This window comes from Pan paniscus, chromosome 1 (genome assembly GCF_029289425.2).
Source record: "Pan paniscus chromosome 1, NHGRI_mPanPan1-v2.0_pri, whole genome shotgun sequence".
Classification (NCBI taxonomy): domain Eukaryota; kingdom Metazoa; phylum Chordata; class Mammalia; order Primates; family Hominidae; genus Pan; species Pan paniscus.
This window is the reverse complement of record NC_073249.2, coordinates 139,742,512-139,768,149: the sequence shown is the minus strand read 5'-3', so window position 1 is coordinate 139,768,149 and position 25,638 is coordinate 139,742,512. Positions and strand designations below refer to the sequence as shown.

Here is a 25,638-nt window from a genome sequence, read left to right as displayed (position 1 = left end):
CGGGTTATTTTAGCTGCCTTTGGAAACAGAATTTACAGTGCTTGCTTGTCATTTTCAATTTTCCCCTAATAGAGCCGTTTCCTCCTTTCACCTTGGAGGAAGCAGCGCCTTGGTGGTGGAAGGAGCCTCTCACTGGGCTGGCTTTTGCAGGGGCCATGGCGTCCCTCTGGATGAAAGGCTCAGCGGAACTCTAAGTCATTATCGTGATCAAGGACGAAGGAATCGTTTCCGCGTGTAAATGCAGATGCTCTCTTGGTTTCTGTGATAGATGTGTTCCCAGTGCCAGTGCAGCAGTGTGTTGAATTCTTTTTAAAATCTGAAAGACCTGCAGGCTCTTCTCTCCTTTTCGTAAATCCATTTCCCCGTTGAGATGAAAAATGTAATACTTTTCAGCTTACTTTAGACTTTCTTCAAAAGTATTTCTGGAAAAGGATCCTTCATGTGGAGCATATGAAAACTGTCAGAGGATAGGAGAAAGCGAGGTTTTAAAAACACACTAATGGATAGACATTATGCCGTGGGGAGTTCCCCCGGAGAGCAGAAAAATACGAGCTGGGGAAGTCGGGGGTGGGAGTGAGTGGGGAGCGGAGCACAGAGCCTATGGGTTAACAGACGAACACAATTTAGAGACAGAAAAAACTGGGTATGTACGTTAGTCCCCTTATCTGTGGTTTCGCTTTTCACAGTTTCGGTTACCCGTGGTCAACTGAGTCTGAAAATAGGTGAGTACAGTACAGTAAGATATTTTGAGAGAGAGAAGGAGGGGAGAGAGAGAGAAAGAGAGAGAGAGGCAGAGAGAGAGAGAGAATGAACATTCACATGACTTATTACAGCATATTGTTATAATTGTTCTATTTTATTAGTTATTGTTGTTAATTTTTCACTGTGCCTAATTTAGAAATCAAAATTTATCATAGGTATGTATGTATAGGTGGGAACATAGTCTGCATGGGGTTCAGTACTACTCTCAGTTTCAGGTATCCACTGGGGGTCTTGAAGCACAACCTCTGCAGATAAGAGGTGACTACTGTAATAAGATGGGAAAACATTAATGGCCAAGATAAAGAACGCTGTCAAGGTTTCCCTTTCAGAGCGCTAGAAAACATCAGTTTTGTAGTCTGACAGATGGAGTTCAGACGCTGACTTTTGCATTTGCTAGCCATGACATTGGACAAGTTAGGTTTTGTGTGACTCAGTTTCCTTGCCCAAAAAATGGCCATAAAAATGACTTCTTCATAGGGTTTTGAGCTAATTAAACGAAGTAATGTATGTAGAGTGTCCATCTTATTCTCTGGTATACAGTAAATGTTCAGTAAGTGCTAGCTTTTATTATTATCATTATGGTTATTCTCGCTGACATGAGGAAACAGGTAGCATCATAGATAGCTTTCAAGGAGGTGGCCAGTCTCAATTCCCATCCAAGTAAATATGTGCATGCCTTTCATTTAGCTGACTGGCACCCTTCTCTCTGGCTGGCAGTGGATTAGCACACTGAATCCCATCCCTGAGATGTCCTGGCACACATCCTGGGCCCCTCTGTGAAGTGTTTGCCATGGCCTCGAGCCCCTCAGGTTGAGTGCACTTGTCTGCAAAGGGCTGTGTTCTACAGCAACATGGGACCCACGAAGGAAGCCTTATGATTCATTTTTCATCTCATCATTACTCGCCTTGCCTGTATGCCAAGGCTGGGAAGCAATGGGCCAGAGGTTTGTGCTCTGAGCAATTCTGAATCATGTGGAGAATATGAAGGAAAATGAGAAGTTTAAAAATACTCCATAGGAAAGAAATGGTAAGTAAGATGGTTTCTTTTAAACTTTCCCAATTCAACTTCTAGAAAAGGTGTCATAAACCTCTGCAGGGGTGACTAAGAGCTGGGACAAAGGCAAGTCTGTTACAGACGTCCCCGTAACTCCAGGAGCAAATCTCTTTCTTCCCCTCCTAAATAACTCCAGAACATTACATGGCATTAACAAGTTTCCCAGGACAGGAACTTCTAGTTTATTACTTGCTCACATTGTCATCAGAAATTAATTTTGTCCCTGAAAGACAAATTGGCTGGTAGCTTACGAAGTTAAATGGAAAGAACAAGTGCGCATCTGTTTCTTCTGCATTTTGTCTCCTTGGTGTCTTACATATAAATGAATCAGAGTGTTCAAACTTAAATTAAGATCTTTGGCTAGATAAACAGTTAAAACTGGTTCCCATAGCTACCTCTCACACATAGCTGTGATTGCATTATAATCCCCTAGTAATCAGCTCTAAATGAAAGAAAGATGATAAGGGTGCTCTTTTCAGTTTTCAGTACTGATTTTTATTAGCTCTCAATCAGTCCGGGACTACTCTGTCTTTCATCACATTGTGGTAGTGTTTGTAGAATCATTAGAGTAATAAAGTGTAAATCTTACTGAGGTGCATTTTTCTTGAGGTGTTTTATATAACGAAAACTCTGAAGATTACACTGGCTGGTACAAGGAAGATTTGTTTCTGTGACGAAAGTAAGAATGTAATGTATGCTATATTCATTTAATCTTTACCAGAGTCAAAACCTAATGAATTATCCGGCCTAGGTAAAGCAACTGCCGCAGAAAGCTCTTGGACTTAACGCGGCCAAGTATTGCCCTAATATAGATTTGCATGTATTTGGCTATTTCCTAATTTGGCTTGTTATCCTTCTTCAACACACTTCCAGTGTAAAACCCTCACATCTACAAATGCATTACCCACAAAACCGCAAGCTTTGCTATTCCCAGTGTGATTTCTCTAGCAAACGAGTGTAATCCAATAAAACATCATGTCCCACCAACATTGAAGTATTTATTGTGGAATAAATTTCAGTTTAAAAAAGCGTGCTTGCCCCCCTTCATTCTCATATATCATAGAATGACCAGTCCTCTCAGCTTCCTTTGGGCTGGGGATCACTAAGTGGGGAAAAGTGGCAGCTGGAGATAACAGCTCTCTGATGCTTCGCTGCATTTGTTCTGGATTTTTCTAGGCCTATCCAAGAGATGGTATCATGGAAAGGAACTTGCAGTGACTTTTCCAAAATGTGGGATTTTTCACAGATTTTACAGGTGTGCTACACATTTGCAATGAACAGAATACTTAATCCTGACGTGCCTTTCCCTTCCCGTAGGCTTTATTATAGCTGGAATATGTGACAAGGCATCATACCTATAAAAATGCCTGCTTGTTTTAAATGTTGGATTTTATGCATTTTATATTTATATTAGGATGAGAGTGTCCCTATATTTTAGTGACAGACATTTACGCTCATCCACAGGGTAAGAAACAATATAATGTAGCAGTATGTAGTCTCTGCAAGAGTTTATAGAAATGTGGTGGTTTTATATGTAATTTTAAGTTACTATTTTTTAAAGAAAGATTTTGCCTGAGATAATTATTACAGTTCCCATGCTCACATGGTGATAATGCGCACCTTTGCAACAAGCAGAGTATCTGAAAGATTCAGGTAGTCAGAGAGTCAGTTGGTGGCACTGTGAAGATTTTCGCCAGGTATCTTTTTGGTTTATACCATTATATGTAAAAATATGTGTAGGATTTGACCTGCAGATAGAATTTTTAGAGAGCAAGAGGAAGAAATCACTTGATTTGGGTGGATCAAAATGATAAGGGAAATTTTGTTTTCAGTGTTCTTTTTTAACCCTTATATAGCCTTGAAAGAGACTTCATATGTTATTTACTATTATATCCAAAAATATAAAAGCCTGAATACATGCATTGGCTCTCTCTCTCTTTCTTAAAGAAAGCAAATAAAATATTTTGCTGATGATGGCGCTTTTTATATGTGTTTGCATGTTGGTACTTAAATGCAATATGTCTGGAAGATGTTGCTATTTCACACTACACGCACAAGAAAGAGTAAATTGTAGGTCCTGATTATCAACAGATAACAAGACATACTGTATATAAATAAATGCTCAGCATCAAAACCCATTATTGGATTAGCTATATAATCATGTCTCAGGCTGTAAGTCTGTGCTGACAAATGAACACTTTTCATTTGGCTCAAGGTCCTCATCAGCAACGGAACTAATTTTACATTCTCACCCATTAAGTGAATAAGATGTGGAAAAAGCTGTCTGCTTTTTGAAGTGTAAATTTGCTGCTACAGGCTGTGCAGACCAAAGCGCTTTTGAAGCAGGCAAATGAGATCATCTCTAGGGACATGTGAACCTCACAAAGTTTAGGTCATTTCTGTTGAAGGGACGGGGCGTGCATCTGTGTGTTCACCAATGTTCATACGATGTAGGTAGCTGTGTACCTTGGGCTGTGTGGGTGTTCTTGGATGTAGATGATGAATAGTTTGTATAAACCTGGGAGAGAATTTGGAGCACTGTCTTCATGTTCTCTAGAAACCAAGGACCCAGAGAATCTGTGTGAAGCCTGAGATGGAACAGTCAGGGGTTGGCTTGTTTGACAGTCAGGATCTCAGCCCTCTGAGAAGAATGACCAACCCTGAGAAGGAGCAACAATGGCTCTGCACCTCAGTTGTTCTTGGTGACTTTAATTCCTCTCTACACTTGTGACTCCACATTTAAATCTCTAGAGCACACCTCTCCTTGGAGTTCCAGATCCTTATATGCAACTGTCTACTTGGTATAACTACTTGGCTGGTTCATACATATCTCAAACTTAACATTACCCAAATAAAACCATGGGAGTCTACCCCAAAACATGTCTCTATCCCCCAATTCCTTTTCATCTCCTCAATTGCATCAACATCTTCCTCCTTGCTCAAGCCAGAAACTGAAGTGTTATTTTTGCTTCACCCCTTTCCGTCACCAGTGAAATACAGTCTATCAGCAGTCATGCTGGTTTTAGCAACAAAATATCTCCTGGGACACCAAGCCCAGGCCCACATCAACTTTCACCTTGGCAGCAGTGACCCTAGTCTCCCAGATCTTGCCTCTGCACCTCCACTCCAATCACCCCTTCTTCCCATTCATACTTAGCAGAGACTAATCTTAAAATGTGGGTTTTATGGATTGACTTGTGTCCCCACCCCAAAATTATACGAAGTTGTAACCCCAGTACCTTAGAATGTGACCATATTTGGAAATAGGGTCATTGCAGATATAGTTAGTTAAGATGAAGTCATGCGGAATTAGAGTGGGCTCCTACCCAATATGACTGTTGTCCTTATAAAAAGAATGCCGCTTGGAGAGAAAGAGCCTTGTACAGAGAAAAGATGTTGAGAAGGCACAGTTGAGCACCGTCTACAAGTAGTGCCAAAGATTGCCAGCCAACCACCGAAAGCTAGGAGAGGGACCTGCAACTGATCTTCCCTCAGAGCCTACAGGAGGAAATGACACGGCCAACACCTGGCTCTTGGATTTCTAGCCTCCAGAACGATGAGACAGTAAATTTCTGCTGTTTAAGTCACTCAGCCTGTGGTGCTTTGTTATGGCCGCCCTAGCTAACTAATACAGTTGTAATCATGTCCCTTCACATCATAAAGGCCCTGATGGCTTCTTGTTTCATTCAGATTCAAATTCAAATGCCGCCCATCATGACGTATAAAACTCTTCATGATCTGGTTCTGGCTGGCTTCTCGAGTTTCATCTCCCACTCATGCTTCCTTCCTCATCTTCAGCCACACTGGCAACTCTCTGTTCCTCGGTCACACTGCACTCTCCCTTTCCCAGCCCCTGCACATGCTGTGTCCTCTACTTGCAGTGCCCACCTTCTCCCTCACTCCCTTTGCGTGGCTAACACCTTATCCTTAGGGTCTTCATTTACACATCACCCTTCCCCATTCCTGTTGTTATGCTCTGCCTTGGCCTGATTTTTTTCTTATAATTATCATGATATGTGTTTCCTTTATATTCTTGTGTACTTTCTTTCTTCGATCTAGTCTCTGAGGTCCACAAGACACATCATTCTGGTTCATCAGTGTATCTCTTGTGCCTAATACAGTGCCTGGCACACACCGGATGTTCAGTAAACATGTGTTCAGGGGGTGAATGCATGGAAGGTGTCTAGGAAGCCCCCTTCCTCAAGTCTTATGGCTGCTGAATTTATTGTCACATAAGCCTTTATCTTTTTGGTTACTATTTGGAAAAAGATGAATTTTACATGGGAAGCATCCTTTGATTTCTCCTTAGGTTGGAAATGCCTGGATCACTTCACATCCTTAAGGTTTTATGTCTAGTATTGGAGGACTTAACCAAGAATCTAGGTGTAGTGATACCACAGGAAAAATGGGTGGAGTCAGGTCTTTGCCCATTAATCGCACCAAGATATTTGTGAAACTTCTCACATAAAAAATGTGGCCTCTTGGCAGGCCAAAGAGTACATTGCTGTATAGAAATACTCCCTGGACTCAGCTTTTGCCAAATTGAAAAATAGGAAGTTGTGTGGGTGAGTGTGGGGGAGACTGCTAGCTGTCCACTAAAATCTGTTCTTTCTTCCTGGGCACACGATTAAATGATATATCCCAGCCCCCCTAGCAGTTAAGTGTGGTCACATGACTGAGTTCTCTCCAGTGGTTTGTGGGCAGAGGTGCTGGGTACTATTTTCAGGCCCAGCCCACTGAAAACCTCCCACACGCACTGCCCGTGATCTTTTCTCTCCGGTTGGTGGGGCTCTCAATGCCTAGGGCAACCTTAGAAACCATGGTTGAAAATGGAAAACCACCATCAGCCTGGGTGTCTGAAGACGATATGGAGAAAACCCTCCCTTCAGCCCTGAACTGACCAGGTGATCCTGCTGAGCACTTTATATTAAGCCACTGCAATTTCAGGGTCTATCTGTAAGTGCAGGTTAGTCAATCCTAACAGCATCATGACCTCTTCTTGAGGAAGATCACACTCATGAAAGGAGTGAAGCCATCAAACACCGAGTTGCTGATAATGCTGGCTAAAGGAGACAGGCTTGGGGAAGGAGGGGAGTGGACTGTTAGAACTGACTCAGGCAGGAATCTCTTCTCTCTCATGAACCACACAAAAAGGGTTTTGGAAAGAAACCATGTAAAAACTCATTTGTTTTAACACTCTGTGAGACAAGAGAGATTAAGGAAAAGATGACATCTGTAAGTATCTCACCATCTTCTACTACAGTCCCTGGATGCTGTGCCACTCTCGATTAGTCCTCTGTCTTTTCTGGCAATGACCCCTCTTGAAACCATTGCAAAAGCTTTTACGCCAACAATAGGGAGATAAAATTTGTGAGGTGAGCACTCAGGGCCTGGAAGGGGAAGAAAAGGGCAAACAAACTTTGAATGATATTCTGATAAGTTTGGTGTCTTCTGAGTGGTTATATCTGCCAGGAGGGTGGCAACTGTGGCTTATTGATCCTTGTATCTATATCCTTGTATCCAGTCCAGTGCTTGGTAGATCTTATGTGCTTAATGATTATTTGAAAAATGAATTAATACATTATCTTATTTGAATGTCACAAAAACCTGCTGAGGAAATAAGACTTTATTGCAGACATTGTTGTTTGCCTAATAGGGTCAGAACAATTCCTGCTTCATTCTCCTCTTTCCAGTACATGGGAGACTACACTTTCAGTTGGGTAGGGTCACACTCACTGGTTCTGTCCAAAGAAATATAAGGGAAAGTGACGTCTCCAGCTTCTCCCTCTGCTGCTGGAGTAAACCTGAGGCCTTGTGCTGATAGGATGGAGCCTCTGTGAGTCTGATCTTGAGTCACTCTGTGCAAAAAGAAAGAGCCCTTCACTGACTTGTGCTGGGCATGTAGTGCGGGCAAGAGATAAGTTTCTATTGGGTTAATCATCATGTATGTTATACTCCAGCATGGCCTAGCCTGTGCAAACTAACACACTTACCGAACGGCAACTTGCCCCTCTTCATTTCACATGCACAGAACTTCAAATTTTGCCAGCTCTTCTCTGGATGGCCATTGGCTCCAGGGGAAGCCAGGCCTCTCCCAGCCTCAGGGGTGAAATGTGGGTTGTCTCAGACAATCAGGATAATCTCGATCCACTCAGCCAGTGATGATTTTAGGGGTAGGCGTGTAAGCTGGTTCTGGCCAAGATGACACCTGGGGAATTCTGCTGGGGGACCTTTTGGGGAAATTTTTTCATACCCATAGACCAGGAGACAAGAATGCTTCCTTTTCGTGCCAAGGGGCATTATTTTGGGAAGGCATGAGGCTTGGAGCTGCTACAACCGTCCTGTGGCCATAAGGGGAGATGCCAACACATAGAAGGTGGCAGACTAGGAAAAGACAAAATTCTCTTTAGATTTTTTAAGTTGAGTATTCTGTTCCTTTTACCTCAGAGCATCCAAATAGATTATCTCTACTTTATCAATGAGGAAAATGAAGTTGAGAGAGTATAAATGACCTGCCCAAAGCCTGTTGGCTTGTAAGTAGAAATCAGGTCTTCTAACTTGGAGTTTTCTTCTCTTTGAATTGTTCTAGGGACAGCAAGAGTTTTCTTTCATCTCCGAACAACTGACTGGGGGTGCCTGCTTGGAGAGTTGTGTTGGGAAGGGTTGTAAGACCACATCCAAAAAGAAAGAGGGTTTTGGTTGATTAACAAGTTCGTGGGCGTGAGGTAGGGCAGCAGTGTACTTTTCCTCATGACTGTAGTATGCCATGAGGCAGGTCTTTCTGGATTATCTTGACTGTGGGAGGGATGGTGTAATAGTTATCTACTACTGAGTAACAAATTTAGCAGCTTAAGAAAAACAGGTATTTACTATCTCACAGTCTCTGTGGGATGTGGAAATAGAGACATGGATTAGCTGAGTGCTTCTGTCTCAAAATTGGTTATGTGGTGGCAATCAATTTGGGGCTGGGGCTGCATCCTTTTCTGTATCCTCAGCTGGGGGAAGGATCTGCTTCCATGCCCACTTGTGTGGTTATTGGTGGGATTCTGTTCCTCATGGACAGAGGGTTCTGTTCCTCTAGGACAAAGGGCCTCTGTGTTTCATTGGCTGTTCCTTAGGTTCTTGTCACCTGGGCCTCATCATGGGACAACTTACCCTGTGGCAGCTGCTTTCCTTGGTGTGAGCCAGCAGGTTAGAGAAGGCATCCAGAAGAGAAGCCACAGCCTTTCTGCAGCCCAACCTCAGAAGGGCCATCCCATCACTTGTACGGTATTCTACCCCCAACAAGCAACAGATGAAAAAAACATGCAGTTACTTCTTCTGTTACCATTTCTGTCATTGTCATGGTTGGCTATTTTGCTTCAAAAATTGTGATTTATCTTCTTGAAGCTCAGTCTCTTTCTGTGCATTCAGCAATAGTATGAGGGCCTGCCTCGTGTCCCCTTTCCATGTCAGGGGCTTAAGCATGGAATAATGGTATTATTGCTTATTATAATTAGTAATTTTAGTTAATAATAACCAATAATTTAGAAAAGAGTGCCACAGGGCAGTGAGTGCCTGTGGTGTTGGCACGTTCCCTCTCACTCCTGTCCAATCCCGTTCACATCACATGTGTGTCTGTTTTGAAATCGAACATGACCAGTGGTCCCTTCGCTGACTCTCTGGCCTCCTTCCCTTGCAGGACATGGCTGGAGGCTGAGTTTCAATCTTTTCTGCCTCTGGGAATTTGCCTGTTGAGAGAGGGCACAAGAAAGGAAAGGAGGAAGGAAGTCATCTGTGAGGGCAAGGCCCATTCTTTAACGTCCGGTGCTTCCTTAGGCACCAGGCACACAGTTTGGGGAGAAAAAGAAACTCTTTCAGGGACTCTGGATAAGAAAAAGAAGGAAGTAGAATGGGTTAATGTTAATCAAAGGGGCTGAAGAGTTGTGGGGCTTTTACTAGCCTATCAGGGTGGATAAGATGAGGGGAAGAAAACTGGACTTTCAATAAAGGGAGGCAGATTAAATTAATCATGACAGGAAAATGAGCAAGAAATGCTTTCACATTGTTATTTAATAAGAAAAATGTGTAATTAACTGATAAAAATAGTTTTTGCAAGAAGCAGGCAGTTAAATAGTTTATAAAGCCAGCCAGGCCCAATCCTCAGCATCCCTGACTGTTAGCAATCAGAATGCTTTTTATATGGTGTCTTTCTTTGGAAACGCACAAACCATCTCACCACAGACATTACCTCATTTGCTTCACAGCCTAATGAATGCTTTATGGCTGAGAAATGATGGAGGAAGCGAGTGAGACTGAAGAGATGAAGAAACTGAGGCACACAGAGAGAGACCCGGCCGTGGCATTCCCAGCAGTACTCAGGTTTTCTTCTTCCTAACCTCCTGCCCTTTAATTGTGTTTTAGGCATTGACTAATGAGTTTAAATGAAGCAATTGCTCATGTCTTCCAAAAGCTGCATAGAGGAACCTGGGCTGTGTATTATGGCCGATATGATACTAGTCTTCCGAATGGGAGGTGGGGGTGGGAAGAGATCCTGGCATTTGCCATCTGGTAAGCCTGTCTTTAATCCTCAGTAAAGTAATGGAATGGAGATGAGGAAAAAAATGTGTAAGAATCAAGAGCATAATGCCACCATGAGCAAGCAGCTGTCTGGATTTTTAAAGAGCAAATTCCATGAGACAAATTTAATTGCATTTTTTAATAGAATTAAAAAAAATCCACAACATTAGTGGGTGAAGGAAATGAAATGGATGCATCCAGAAATCTCACTTGAAAGATGAATTCAACGGGGCTGGTTCTGAGCTGTCTCCTGTATTGAAAGCTGGCTGGAAGGCCACGTGAGCAGCCGGTGGGCGGCCGTGGAGTGACTGGGAGCTGGTGGCCAGCGGCGTGCTTCTGGCAGGCTCTGAGATGGGCCGGCGTCTACAGAGCATCATTATTAATGACTTGCAGGAGGTGATGAGCAGAACATTAATTAAACATGCACATGTGGCCAAGTAGGAAATTGGCGGCGAAAACACCAGAGAGGCAGGCACATAATACCCAGGTACTTGTTTTTCAGCTTCTGTGATCTGGCCTGTGAGACTTGACTTTGCCTCCCCTGCTCTCTCCCTGCTGTCTTGGGCTTGAACGAGATTTTTGCACGGTGCCACAGGAGAAGTGGCAGAGGAGGTGCCCTTTAGAGCAGGCTCACAAATCCCTTTGCCAAACACCAGGATGCGTACAAGTTGCACCTCTAGCCTGATGTGCTGAGAAAGGAAGCCTGCAAAAATTAATATTGATATTAGTAGAGTAATGAAGCAGCTGCAAAGCTGGTTCGCAAATGTCTTGCCCTATTTTGTGGCATGTTTACATCTGCAAAAGGGAGAAGAAGCAAGAGAGATAGGGAAGTGGAGGCATCTCCTCTGAATCATCGTTAGGGGAGTCTGTTGGTCTAGCTCATCTTTCTCAGAGAAATCAGGATGGTTTGATTTCTGAATACATCCAGGCATTTGGAAATTAGGTGGCTGGCCCCAAATCCTAAAAAATACCATGCTGTTGAAGTGAAGGTCGAGCATTATATAGTTTTCACATTCAATCAACATTTAGTTCTCTTCTTAGGAGATCATCCCTAATAACTCTATTCATTTGGCTGGTCGCTTTGTCACAACTGGATCTTGGCACTGTCCCTATTGGAACTTATATTTATTTGAAAATTACTCTGCTGCCAAGGTAAAAAGAATAGCTCCAGGAGAATGCAGGCTCCTTGCTCTGCAATATCAAGTACTGTGTGTTCCAAGATGGTAGATTATCTTTTGTATTTTATTTAATTTGAGAGCCATTTGCCAAACTCTGTATAAACAAGAAGTCAGTAATGGGGAAGGTGACACCGGCCAAACTTATGTCATTTTGAAATTGTACTGTGGCCAAGCAAGTGTTTAGGAAGAAGGATAAAGACACTACCCCCACCATGGCACCAAAAACAATAACACAACAATAATGTGATTTCCAGCATTCACTGGTTGCTATCAGGCATTATCTAAACTGTTCATACAACAATGCTATGGAGGTAAGTATTATCATTGTTCCTATTTTACAAATCAAAAAATTGATCATAATTGAGACAAAAGCTTCCAGAGTGCAGTGTAAATGTCAGAGATCGAAGCCTGAGTCTCAAGCCCATTGCTTCAGCATTGTGTCCATCACTCAACCTTGAACCAAGGTTACTTGGGTGGGAGATTTGATGCCTAGAATAATGGGTCTAGAGTCCAGGGCCAGACAGTGAAATGCCACTCTTTAATTATTTGTTTAATGTTTCTTTAGAGAAGTTGAGGTTGACTTGAAGGATGTGCAGAGATGATGGGATGGTGGTAGCGCTCTGCCTGCTTTCTACTCTTACAAACAATTCATCTCTGGTCCCAGACTTGCATAATCTATCCAGGAAGGCAAAAGTTCTGAGTTGCCTGGATCTACTCTCCTGAGAATGTACTTCAGTGACCCTCTGCTGTTACTTAAGCATGCCTCCTTTTGAGTCTCACTTCCTACCTCTGAGAGTCTATCAAGCCATTCGTTCCAATGATACACTGCATGCTGCCTTAGAGGACTTCTGATGTGTTCAATTTTCTCCATATTATTTTACTTCCGGTAATTTTATTTTAGGTCTAAGTGTTAATTTAGCACCCTATATAGATTGATACCCCAAGTCACTACCTTGCTGGCCCTGCCAGAGCCACATCCACTAAGTCTTTGAGTGGGATGGCAGGAAGTAGGTATTATAGGATTGCACTGTGTGAACAAACAACTTCAGATCAGGGCAAAGAATCTGTCAATGAAGACAAAGCCACTTTTGGCCTTAAAGCTGATATTGGATATTTTAGATACCATGCCATGGGAAGACAATCAGAGATTTTTGTCCCCAGTCGCCAGTTACAGATTTTATTTTGCAGTAATATCCCCATCCTACATATCTTCTAAAGTGTGACTTTGCACTTTGCTATTTGAGAGGAACCTAATATCCCTCCTTTGAATCTGGGTTGACCTTATGACTTGCTTAGACTCAATAGAATGAAGTGGAAGTGACACCACATGACTTCCAAGATTAGGTCAGAGAAGGCCATAAAGCTCCTCATAGATTCTCTTGAGACACTTTTTCTAGGAGAAGTCAATGTCATGTAACTGGTCCGGCTGCCCTGAGACCACCATGCAGGAGAGGCCAGGTGTAGGTGTTCTGGTCAGCAACCACAATGGAGCCCAGCCTTCTAGCTATCCTTAAGGTACCAGACATGTGAGTAAAGTCATCTTGAAACTACCTACCCTTATGCCAACTAAGTACCACTCAGTAACCTCAGTTGACTTCATGAGGAGCAGATGAATCACCCAGCTGAGCCCTGTTTGATTCCTGACCTGACAATTCATGAAATACAATAAAATGGTCATTGTTTTAAGTCAGTAAGTTCTAAGGTAGTTTGTTACACAGGATGGAGACTGGAATGTTTCTTACTACTCATATTTAATTCCATTCAAATCCTGTACATCATTTAAAACACAAAAATAAAACCAAAAATAGACATTTTATCCTGTATTAGGAAATAAGCTGACTTTGGCCTGCATCACCATTGCCCCCTTATTAACATGCCCTTTAGTAAGGAATTGGGTTCATTTCATGCATGATTTCCTATCTTGCTTTCTAGTCAGTAGAACTGGCTTGGTGTGGAACCAATATTTTTACATGATCCATGACAACACTCATGAAAGTTCTTTATGCCCCATAGTACGGTCTATATGAATTAATCAGATTTTTTAAATGGCATAGGTAAAAATACCAGGCTCAGAGCCTAAAGATTCAATTGCTAGAAAACAGTTGGATTAGAGAATTATTTTCTGAGTTCAGGACTGTTTGGAGTTTCACCAAATTTGGATGACCACTGAAGGACAGCAGGCTTTGCAAATAAGGGTGCCAACTATGAGGAGCCCATATGGAAATGACTCCTTCAGAATGCAGAGCATTTTAGTAGAAATATTTTTGTGAGTGGATTAGCATTTGTTTTTCCAATGCGGAATCTGTGGGGGATGATAGTTCTTTTCTGACTGAGAAGAAGGCCTTTTTACCTTCTCACTCTGTGCCAAGGCTGCCTTCTCTGAAACTGTGATTAACATTGCATAAGAAGGGCTCTTAGGCAGAGTCCCACTTGCTCTTCAGCAGCAGCCTCTTCCTTTCCTGTTCTTTGGGCCCCATGTCTAAGCCATTCTTTTCCCATTCTCTCTCCCCTTCTCCCCTACCACACCTTTCCTTTTGCATCCATCCCCTTCTCCTGTGCATCCGCCTAATTTTTCTTTTTCCTGTCAACTCCCCTTCCATCTCCTGAGTAGGGGAGACACAGGAAAGGGAGCTCATGTGTGCAAGGCGATCGTCCTGTGGGGTGCTGTGCTAGAAGCTTTATAGATGTGATCAGGTTTTAGCGCCTGACAAACCTTTGAGCTAAGTAGTAGTATTCCTATTTTTTCAGATGAGGAAACTGAGTCCCAGAGGAATGGAGTAACTTGCTGAAGTTCACCCAGCACATGGTGGAGCTGGGTATGTTTCTAGAACTGTCTATTTAAAAAACCACCCTCTTTCCATTGGTGGCATGACTTGGGGTTTGGAGGAGAACCTCATTTACAGCACATAGTTATGTTTAAATGAACGGTTTAGTAAACCATAGAGTGTTCTTCCACACTAAGGATTTGATCAGTTCAATAAATCCTTTGTTGTCTGTATAAAGTCTAGAGTTAAACAAACAACACAGAGCACAATATCGAGGTTTTGTCAAGTTTCTGGTGAACATAACAGGCAAATATCTAAAAGTTTTCTTTAACAAGGTTTATTTCCATGTGAGAGAGCTGTGGGTTACACTGATGATGCAGGAGCTTAAGGAAGTGAGTATCTATCATAAGCTTAAAAAGTGTAGCATCAAAATGGCAGTAACCAGTAATAAGTGTCCAATACATATATATATATATATATATTTTTTTTTTTTTTTTTTTTTTTGAGACAGAGTCTCACTCCGTCACCCAGGATGGAGTGCCGTGGTGCGATCTCGGTTCATTGTAGCCTCGACCTCCCAGGTTCAAGCGATTCTCCCACCTCAGCCTACCAAGTAGCTGGGACTACAGGCACACACCACCATGCCCGGCTAATTTTTGTATTTCTAGTAGAGACAAGGTTTTGCCATGTTGGCCAGGTTGATCTCAAACTCTTGACCTCAAGCGAACCATCTGCCTCGGCCTCCCAGAGTGCTGGGATTACAGGCGTGAGCCACCAAGCCCATCCCAGTAAGCATTTATTGAATAGATAAATGATTTTTTTTTTGTTTTTGGCTGGGGCATAGCTGATGTTTTAGTTTCTGCTGAATTTTGTGACTGTACATCCCACTGTGAGTGTGTGGTGGGGTGAGGTGGAAGCATGGAGGGCAAGGGTGGCTGTGGCTGCCTGGAGAATTGTAAAAGGCCAGGCCCTCACATGGGCAAACCATGGTATCAATCTGGACCTTGATTTTCTCATTTGCAAAGTAAAAGTTGGAGTGAGATGATCTTCTGGGTCGCTCCAGTTCTGTATGTGACCATCCAAAGTGTTACATGGAGACAGAGATATATTATTCAATGTGGAATCTGGGAAACTGGTAGCAAGAATGCTGAGTACAATAATACAGTAGGATTTTTTAATCCAAACATTATTTATCCAACACTAATCAAAAATGCAATGAAATGATTTAAAAAAATAAAGAGCAAACTGAGAAACTGCCAGACTATAAAACAAACGCTTTTCCTCTCTAGCTCTTACAGACTCATTCTACCATCTGGGGGATTTACAGGTGTTAAAATTGCCCCTGAAAGGAGCCTTTTTATTTCCTGGGGTGATGGAAATATATTGACAATTACAGGGGGAAATGAGGTTTTTTAATAAAACAATTAAAAGGGCTTAGTGTTTAAATGAAGGAGAATGTAATTTTCCTTTATTTTATCTATCATTAAATTGATATTACAAGCTATTATAAGAGTTTAGTCAAGGCTGATTTTCAAATATAATCCATACTTATGTGGATAGTCAGAGAAGAGGTGGGAAAAGCTCAGTTCCCGTGCACACACGTGTACACACACACACACACACACACCCCCCTCGGGGGTTTGTTAATTTAAAAATTACGAACACTCAAATGGTGACCAAGGAGTGGCAGAATGTGGAATTAGGGGCATATGGGGAACTAAAGGAGCAATCTCTGTTTCCTGTAAGGAGGCTATTCTTGATTTAGTGAGAATGCTGTACAATATTTCCTTTTTTTTTAGTTGTAAGTGCATGACTTAATTTGTAAGCACCAATATGTGACATCTGAATACATCTGAGCAGATTTGAGACTACTGTCAGAGGCGCCCTGGGCCTGTCACATGACTCTTGATTGCTCCATTCTCTTCCCAACTCTGTGCCCAGAGTTCTAACTACCATCACATTGGTAGTTAGAAATCGGCCAGGGTGGTAGTATTGACATCATGGAAATCAGCAAATGATACAAATCAGGGATCTAGTTGTGATTTAACTATAATTGTTAGTATATATTTATCAACACATCACTGATCACAGTGAAATAAAACACAATAAAATTAATGGGACATATTACATTTGTTATTGTTTGCAATAATAATTAAACATGAATGATTCATATCCATTTGTATGCAGAACCAGCTGCCCTTTACTGAGCCCCTACTATGTGTCAGACCCTGTACCTGTTATACCTGTTATAGATTGTCTGTAGTCCTCATAACAGCCCTAAGAGGCCAGTGTTATTGTCTACATTTGACAGGTAAAGAAACAGAGACTCAAACTGAAAGTCAAAAAATTGCCTGTGGCCACACAGGTAGCTAATTGTTCAATCAGAACTAGAACCCAACACTCCCCACCTGCATTGAGTGAAAACAATGTTGCTGAGATCAGCTCATGAGGTTGCAGGGAGGGGATGATGCTGAGGGAAACTAAAAACCATCAATGCTTCTTGCAAGACTCAAGGATCTCAAAGTTTGGAGGCTGAGATTCGCCTCATTTCTGCCTGTGAAGAGTGTCAGATAAGATGCCAGCATCCTAGGAGGCCTAGATTCCCAGCAACACTGGTAGTGAGTGCTTGTGAGTTTCCACAGTGCCGAGAAATAGTTCTGCTGGCTTAGCTCTGGTGAAAGATTTTCTTGCTGCCCTTGCCTTGATGTCTTTTTCAGAGGGGTTTTCCTGCAGACCCCCAAAGACTGGTTTTTTTCCTCTCCTTGAACTCTCTCTCTTCCTTTTCCCTTTCTTATTTGGCCATCTGTGCAGCCCATGTCTTAATCTGCCTGTTCAGTTCCTGCTTGCCCTCCCTCCCTCTTACGTAACTTCGTTTGCTCCCAGTGACGTCTCAGCAGAACACTCCCTCTTCCCGTGTTCTGAACAGTCCCAAGGTTTTCCAGGGTAACAAGATAGAGAAAATTTTATAATAATTGACAACAGAGTTTCTTTAAGGGAAAAGAGTCTTTGGTTCCAAGAGATGACTGATGGGTGCTTGGGGAGAGGAGCCTGGACTGGCACCCAGGCCCCTGGGGCAAAGGCAGCTGCTGGGCATGATAAGTGGATGAATGGAATCTAGAAGTGAAGACAGGAAGTGGAGGGAGAGAGCAGAAACCTGCCTGGGGTGGTTCAGTAAAGTTTATAAAACTGAGCAAGAGCTGGGTGAAGGATTTTTTCATTTGATTGCAGAAAAGGAAGAAAGTACCGGATTCCACACTGGGATTGATATGTGTGGGACAAAGGTAGCTGGTTCAGAAATTGGAGCTAAAAACCTTGAGAAGAGGCCCCTTGGAAGTGGCAGCAATCTGGAGGAGAGCTTTGGGTTTCCAAAGGCCACAGAATGGGTGGGAGGTAAGTTCTGGTCAATTTTCTTCATACCCACAAAGAGCTGGGGAGCCTCTGGCTGGCATCTGTGTTACCCTCAACAGCTACAGCTTCTCCAAACTAACTACCAGCCTGCTCTGGTCTTGACTGGCTCAAATATTCTCTTGCTCCTTCTCCCCACGTGTCTACCTGGGCAGTGTGTGTAGGCGTAAGAGAACCAGCTGGTAGTATGAGGATGCTGGTAAGGAAAGATGGAGCACCAGGCAGTGGAAGAGAGACAGGGTCCAAGAAAAGGGAGAATCAGTAAAGAAAGCAGAAGCTCCATTTCATAGCCCTCCCTCTACCATATGAAAGAAAGCAAAACAAATACATGTCCCAAGTCAAAACTGACAAAAAAACTGATCCCCCCTGCCAAAAAAACCATCACCACAACAAGAAAACCCCACTTTCCAGTGGTAAGGTAAAGGGAGAACAGGCAACAACAGCAAAGTGTGGGTGATCTCATTGCACGTGGCACAAACGATGAGCTAAGATGGAGTTTTAGGCCAAGACAGTAGAAGGTGGCCACAGGGATATTTCATGCCTTATTCAGTGTTCACAGGTACACCTAGTGAGAACCCATGTCTTAAATTCTGTCCCTGAGTGTGAAGTTGAAGCAGAAGGCCCATTAAAAAGGGCCTTTAAGAGTGCTGTGGAGAGTTGATAAAGGTGTGAGAATCCTGCAATGGCTGACATCACAAAGAGAGAACTTGAGATCCCCTTTCAAGTCCTGGCTGAGGGTTTTGAACTGGAAAAGCTGGTTTTAAACACTGACATTATGAATGCTTGGGATGTGAGTAAAACACCTCAAATTCTTCAGCCAATTGTGAATAGAGGAATAGTCCCATTTTTTAATGGCTTGCCTTAGTCACTGAAGGTGATTTCCTAAACCCCAGAAAATTGTTACAAACCGTCAGACTGTGGGTGCCACAGCCCTTAGTCAGTAAAATAGCCCCACATGGTGGGAAAACATTCCAATCTCTCCAAAATGGGAATAAAGGCATTCAACAAAATTACTCGTACTTTAAAAACACAATACCATTTCTCACTTTGCGTTAGTGTAGTAACAAATTCTAATGGAGGTAATTCTCAAGTATGCAATTGTATAAACTTGCCTTCTGAATGGAAAGATTGGAATTAAGGCAGCTGACCCCTGCTGTGATGTTTATGATCAGATCCAAGACAGGGCTGTTTGCCTGTCATGTCCCAGTCGGTACCACCCTGCCCAGCATCTATGTTTGCTAAGGGTGTACATATACAGCAAGATCTGAATCAATGAAAACATATCCCATGTCTTTATGGAGTGACCCAGAAAGAATAGCGTTTATACTGACCAAGAATATGGTTCACAGAAGTTTAAGGAGATTTATTGGGCTGCCATTTACTAGCTGTAAAATCGGGATTGTCATAGTCTCTACCTCATAGAGTTGTTGGGAGAATCAAATATGATCACTGTCATAAAACTTTAGGCTAGAGCCTGACACTCAGCAAGTATACAGTATACACATAGGAAATGGTACTAGAACTTTTGTTAATACGTGATGGGAAGTTTCTATGGTGTGGAAAAATTTTAAATGAATGAAACACAGTCCTTTCTTTAAGAATCTCACTGAAGAGGGAGTAGAAGAAGACAGGTCAGTGGATAATTATCATATACAGGTCATAGTAAATACAATGTATAATAATAGGAGTAAACATTGAGTATTGCTTTAGGAGACGTGTCAGTGCTCTGACATAGGGAATCATTAAGGGTGAAAGGGCCATCTCCTTGCATGAAGCCTGTAAATGTGAAAGACTAGGTCCTAGCAAGGCCAGCATTGCCATTCTGCTGTCCTAATGATGGATGGGGATTTGTGAGCAATTGAATTGAGCCACTGCCATTACTATTGATTTTTGGGATAGACTTCTCCATCAGAGCCAGTAGGCCACAGTCTGGGTCAGTGGCCAGACTGACATAGGTTTATGACCTTTCATAGGCTTCCCATGTGTCTCACCACACACCCATCTGCCCGGGGCCTAGGATCAAGCTGGTGGTAAAGGACTTGAGAAAATGAGGCTTGAATTAAGTGACCTCAGATCTAAACCAAATGTGGCTGGAACCTCTTTCTTGTTTTGAGAAGGATTTGTTGTTGTTGTTGTTGTTGTTGTTATCAGAGCTTTGTAAGCAGTTTAATCAAGGGCGTAGATGTGGAAATGAGATGCATGTAGGTTTCAATAGTAGCTCCTATTGCCTTGCACTTTGACCTTAAGAAAGTTTCTTATCCACTTTGAATCTCAGTTCGTTGTCTACCAAACAGGGAAAATGAGACCTACCTTATTAGGATTTGGGGGTTTTGTTGTTCATAACAGCTTCTTCGAGATATAATTTACATACTATAACATTTCACCCTTTTAAAGTGATTTCAGTCAGTGATTTTTTAGTATATTTAGAGTCATGCAACAATTGCCACTATCTAATTCCAGAATATTTTCATCACCCCCATAAGAAACTCATACCCATTAATAGTCACTCTCCATTCCTCCTTTCACCTATCCCTCCCAGCAACCACTTATTTCAGTTTCTCTGGATTTGTCTATGCTAGACATTTCATGTAAAAGAAACCATACAGTATGTGGTTTTTTGTGACTGGCTTCTTTTACTTAACATAATGTTTTTAAGATTCATCCAATCTTTTACATGTATCAGTACTTCATTCCTTTTTATTGCTGAGTAATATTTCATTGTATGAATATACCATATTTTGTTTATCTATTCATCAGTGTATGGACATTTGGGTTTTCTTTGGCAATTATGGATAATGCTGCCATGAACATTTGTATACAAGCTTTTGTATTGAATTATCTATCTTCATATCTCTTGAGTATATGCCTAAAAGTGGAATTGCTGGAACTGAAGGTAATTCTATGTTTAACTTTTTGAGAACCTAATTATTTTCCAAAGCAGTTGTACCATTTATAGTCCTGCCAACAATAAATAAGAGTTTCCATTTCTTCACATCCTTGACAAAATTTGTTATATTCTGTCCTTTTGATTTTAGCCATCTTGGTGTGAAGTGGTATCACATTATGATTTTTATTTGCATTTCTTTAACAACAAATGATATTGAAGATCTTTTGCGTGCTTATTGGCCATTTGTATATTTTCTTTGGAGAAATGTCTATTAAAATTCTTTGCTGATTTTTAATTGGGTTGTCTTTTTATTGTTGAGTTATAAGAATTATTTATATTCTGGATACAATTTCCTCATCAAATATATGATTTGCAAGTATTTCCTCCTATTTTATGGGTTCTCTTCACTTTCCTAATGATGTCCTCTGTTGCCCAAAATTTCAAAATTTTGTTGAAGTTCAATTTTTCTGTTTTTTCCTTTTGTAGCTTGTACTTTTTGTGCCCTGTATAAGAAACCATTGCCTAGCCCAAGATTATAAAGATTCAGTCCTATGTTTTTCTCTAAGAGTTTTATAGTTTGATTCTTACATTTAGGTCTATAATCCATTTTGAATTTTTGTATATGGTGTGAGGAAGGGGTCTACCTTTATTATTTTGTACATATATGGATATGTCATTGTCCTGGCATCATTTGTTAAAAAGAATATTCTTTCCCTATTTAGTTATCTTGGTGTCCTTCATTAGGTTTGTAGTAATATATGATATGATCTATGTAAATTTCTTGGTATATGATAAGTTTCAATACATGGTAACTATTATTTTATTACAGTCAGCTTAAGATCTATTTAAGGTTTGCAAACAATAATAGCAATAGCAGGAGCTAACATTTTATTGAGTACTGCCTATTCACCTGGCATTTTCCTTCAACAAACTCAATCATGAGATCAGTACTATTTTAATCTCTTTTATTCAGATGAGGAAATTTGAACTTAGAGTGGCCAAAGAACTGATTCAAAGTCACACAAGTAGCAAGCCACAAAGTGGATAATTTAATTCAGACAGTCCTTGGTTGTGATGGAAATGAATCTCATGAGATATGAGTAAGAGGCTTGTTAGAATGAGAGAAACACAATGACGTGTCGAGTGACTAACATAGTTAACATGACTACTGCTAACAAGCAGTAGAAGGTGGCTAACAGCTAGATCATGTGGGTTTGAATCTTGGCTCAGCCACTTACAAGCTGTACGACCTTGGGCAGCTCAATTTGTTCAATATATAATGGGGCTACTTGGACTTCTTTTTGCATGGGCTTGCTGTGAGGCATCAGTGAGTTAATATGGGTAAAGCACTTAGAACAGTTCCTGGTAACATAGGAAGTGCTTAAAAATTGTCAGCTGTGACACTGATGGAGAGCTCTAAATCTGAGCCCAAGCTTGTGTTCCAGAATTTTTCCTACTCAGGGCTGGCTCCATAGGTGTACAAACTATGCAACTGTATAGGACTCTGTGCTCAGAAGGGCCTTGGACTTGGTTTAATGTTCTGTTGTTAACATCTTGAACTTCTTAATTATTTTTGAACAAGGAGTTATTTTCATTTTGCACTGGGGCCCACAAATTATGCAGCCAGTCCTGGGCAGGGTGTAGGCCTGGCCGGACGAGTTCCCTCCTCCTAGTGATGCCTAGCACAACCCACGCAAGGTGTCTCTTCACAAACACTGTAGAACCTCCTTGGCTGCCCTGAGCTCCAGTGGATCTCAACATGGAGGATAGTGCTGTTAGGTTTAAGTTTCACGTCATCGAAGCCCACGCACATCTACTTGACATTCCTGATTTATTACCTAAAAGTAAATGAAATGCATCGTGGGCCCCGAATCTTGCCTCTATTATTAGACTGAAAACCTCCATTGACTTCAGCTGGCAGCCAGCACCACTAATTGAGGACAGAGTTTGGCCCCGCGGGTTTTATATAGAACATTTTTCTTTATTTCTTGTTTTCATGGTTGTGTGTTGTGGGCTGGGGATTATTTTTATGTTTTTCCACTTCCTGATTAGTTTTAGGACTTGTTTATTTGGAGACTGCTTTAATAAATTTGCACAGCAGGGTGAGTTAGTAACAGAGTTGGTGTATTTAACCAGGAACTGCCTTCATTTCAGTTTGGTGTTTGGTGTTTAACTTCAGTCACTTTGTTTCAGTACCAAACCTCTGCCAAAGATCACCTATCCTTGATCTACACACACCTTGGTGGTTTAACATAAGGGCAGAGCTCTGCTCCCCCAAGGCCCTGTACAGCTCACCACCACAGTGCATCCCCATCGCACTTCTAAAGTGTACTTGAGTTCAGATAATATTTTCTTATCTGCTTACCCCTCTAGGCTGTGGAGCCCAAGGTTGGGGGGTCTTGGTCATTGGTGGAGTTTCTGCGCTTTGTACAGCTCCTGTTACAAAACCCTTCATTCGAGGAATATTTCCTGAGCATCTATTGTGTGCCAAATGCAGATGCAGATGTGACACAAGCAAGACAAATGGTCTCTGCTCTCAAGGGGCTTACATTCTATGGGTGAAACACAGGTACAGATAGGCAAAGGATTGTAGCAATAATTGTAGAGTGAGATTGTTATTAAAAATAAAAGTAAATAATAGAATACAGGGATACAGTGGTTTGTGGTGTGTGTGTGTGTGTGTGGTGGTGGTGGTGAAGGAAGGGCTCCCAGAGGAGATGACTGCTGAGTGGAGACCTGAGGCAAGAGGGAACCAGACATATGCAAATTGGCACTGCAGGCCCAGGGTGCAGCTGATGCAAAGGCCCCAGAGCTACGCTGGCTTGGCTTTGAGGAGCAGAAGGGAGGTAGGAACACAGTGAGCATGAGGAGAGTGTTCAGAGACGACCCTGGCCCTGGTAAGGAATTAGGTTTATTCCAAGGGCAATGAAAACCTTAGGGAGAAATGCTGCATTTTCAAAGAGCACTACGGCTGCTTTGTGGAAAAGGAGCTGTAGGTGGGGTGGGCAAGTTTGGGAGCAGGAAGATCAGGAAGGGGCTTTTGTGGTAATCTGTTGAACTGACTGGATTATTTCCAGAAAGAAACTGGGGCTTTCCTTGCCGAGGCTGGTAGTAGAAAGCGGAAGTGGAGTAGCAGATCAGGGTTCACAGCGTGTGGCTGAGAGCCAGGGTGACATTCCTCTGGACGTTCTTCTGGACTGAATCCTTGCGTCATCTACATTTAAAATGAACCTCAGAAGCCCTGGCCCTGTGATGCTGATGCTATTGAGGTTGAATTCTCAGGGAGCGAAGAAAGGGCCTGGCTGAGAACAGAGAGGGAGGAGTCCCACATCAAGGGATGACTTCACTAAGGAGGGAAACTGGAGAGAGGTGGGCATTTCCAGGCAGAACAACAGCGTGGCGGAGAGTGAGGGAGCTGATGGCAGCAGTGATAGCTGGTTTAATAGAGGGTGCGTTGCGGCGCTATCAGCAGTGAGGAGTGGGATGGCGAGGCTGCATGCTGGAACTTATTTAAAGAGGCTATTGTAAAAGTCTCTGAGCCAGTTAATTACCAGTTTTTGTTATGTCAGGAACTCCTTGAGTTAAAGCAGAAAGAAACCATTCACAAGTATGTTCCAGTTCTGTAGTTTAATGGGACATGTAAAAAAAAAAAAAAAACTGATATAATGATTTAGTTCATGGAAGGATTGAAAACCATCACAAGAAAAGCTGAAATTACATATTGTGTTCCATCTCCTCCTACAGAAGCTATTGAAATGGCTGCAGACTTAATTGGACTAATGACCCATTGCTGTTATGCACAAAACTCTGGTGTTCACAGAAAATTGACAAAGCCGTGGAAACGGTCCACAAATATGAACCCAGGTGAGCACAAAGACCCAGATGGGCTTTCTGAAGCACGTGTCCAAAGGTAAAAAGGAAAAAAAAGATGGAAGCAATGTGTACACACAGCTGGGAAGCCTTCTATGACTAGGTTCCAATCTAACTTGTGGCCCAAGACCTGAGTGGAAAACAAATTAAAAAAAAAAGAAAAGAAATCCATATTTTCAACCTAAGACAAATTTTTGAAGGGTTGGGAGGTGCAGGTTCAGGATGAAGGGAAAGAGGAGGATTTTTAAAATGTGTATAACCTAAATTTATCAGGTAACAAGTGTAATTGTATAAAATGAACACTTGAGATAAGAGGAGGCAGACTGTGAATATCTTCTTCATGTCTAGTTTTATTTCTTGCTCACCTATTCTGGTTAACTCATGTCTCTGTTTGGGAATGCATCAAATCCCAGAAGTAGATCTCTGCAATGGTGGTTGGAGAAGACACATATTCATGGAATTTGCCTCCAGATTTTACTCACTGTTGTCACTGGAGTTAAATGGATTTAGCTTCTGGCCCTGGTTCTGGCACTTACAGGGGTGTGATATTGGACCGTTTCTACTATCTTCTCATCTATCCAATAGAGACAATGTCCCCTCCCCATGGATGGGCCTGGTACTAGGTGATGGGTGGCCCTGGAAGGATATGGAGGGTGCTGAGTAGGTTGCCTGCTGGAGGACCCTTGTGGGAACAGCTCGGCAGTCTGAGGCCACCTCTGCCAGCTGTCTCACAGAGCTCCTGGAGCAGCCCCTTTCAGCCAGCAGGCATGGTCCTGCCCCCACCTGAGACAGTTGGATTCTCAGCAAAATATACTTTATATTTTAATCTTGGTGGTTATATGAAAGAAAAACTAATAGGGGCTAAAGAGGAACAAGGGGATTTTAAATTAGCTTCCCAAAGAAGAGCTGGGTCTTGCTTTATTTTGTTGTTGTGAATCAGAGCGTCTTCTCTGAGGGGCCATCTAGGGGCCTGGGGAAGGTCTTTGCAATTTGCAATGAAAGGGTGAAAGTGCCATTAATAACTAGGCCTTCCAGGGAGTAAACAGAATGTCAGTGACAACTGCAGAGGATACTAAATGTGTCCGCCCTGGTGAAATGGAGAAGCAGCCCATAGGGTCCAGTTGAGGAGGACTGGGGGTAGAAAAGGGCATGAGACTC

General features: G+C 42.2%; 1 long non-coding RNA gene across 2 annotated transcripts; it reads left to right on the top strand.

Annotated features, from left to right (window-relative positions):
• The first annotated feature begins 592 nt into the window (after positions 1-592).
• LINC02801 (long intergenic non-protein coding RNA 2801) lies at positions 593-25,352 on the top strand. Of its 2 annotated transcripts, XR_008626379.2 has the most exons (5): positions 593-722; positions 1,450-1,789; positions 10,063-10,177; positions 17,547-17,708; positions 24,355-25,352. It is a non-coding gene; the product is annotated as a long intergenic non-protein coding RNA 2801 (long non-coding RNA). The 2 variants fall into 2 exon arrangements; XR_008626381.2 differs by lacking the exon at positions 1,450-1,789 and having other exon boundaries at positions 621-722.
• The last annotated feature ends 286 nt before the right edge of the window (positions 25,353-25,638 follow it).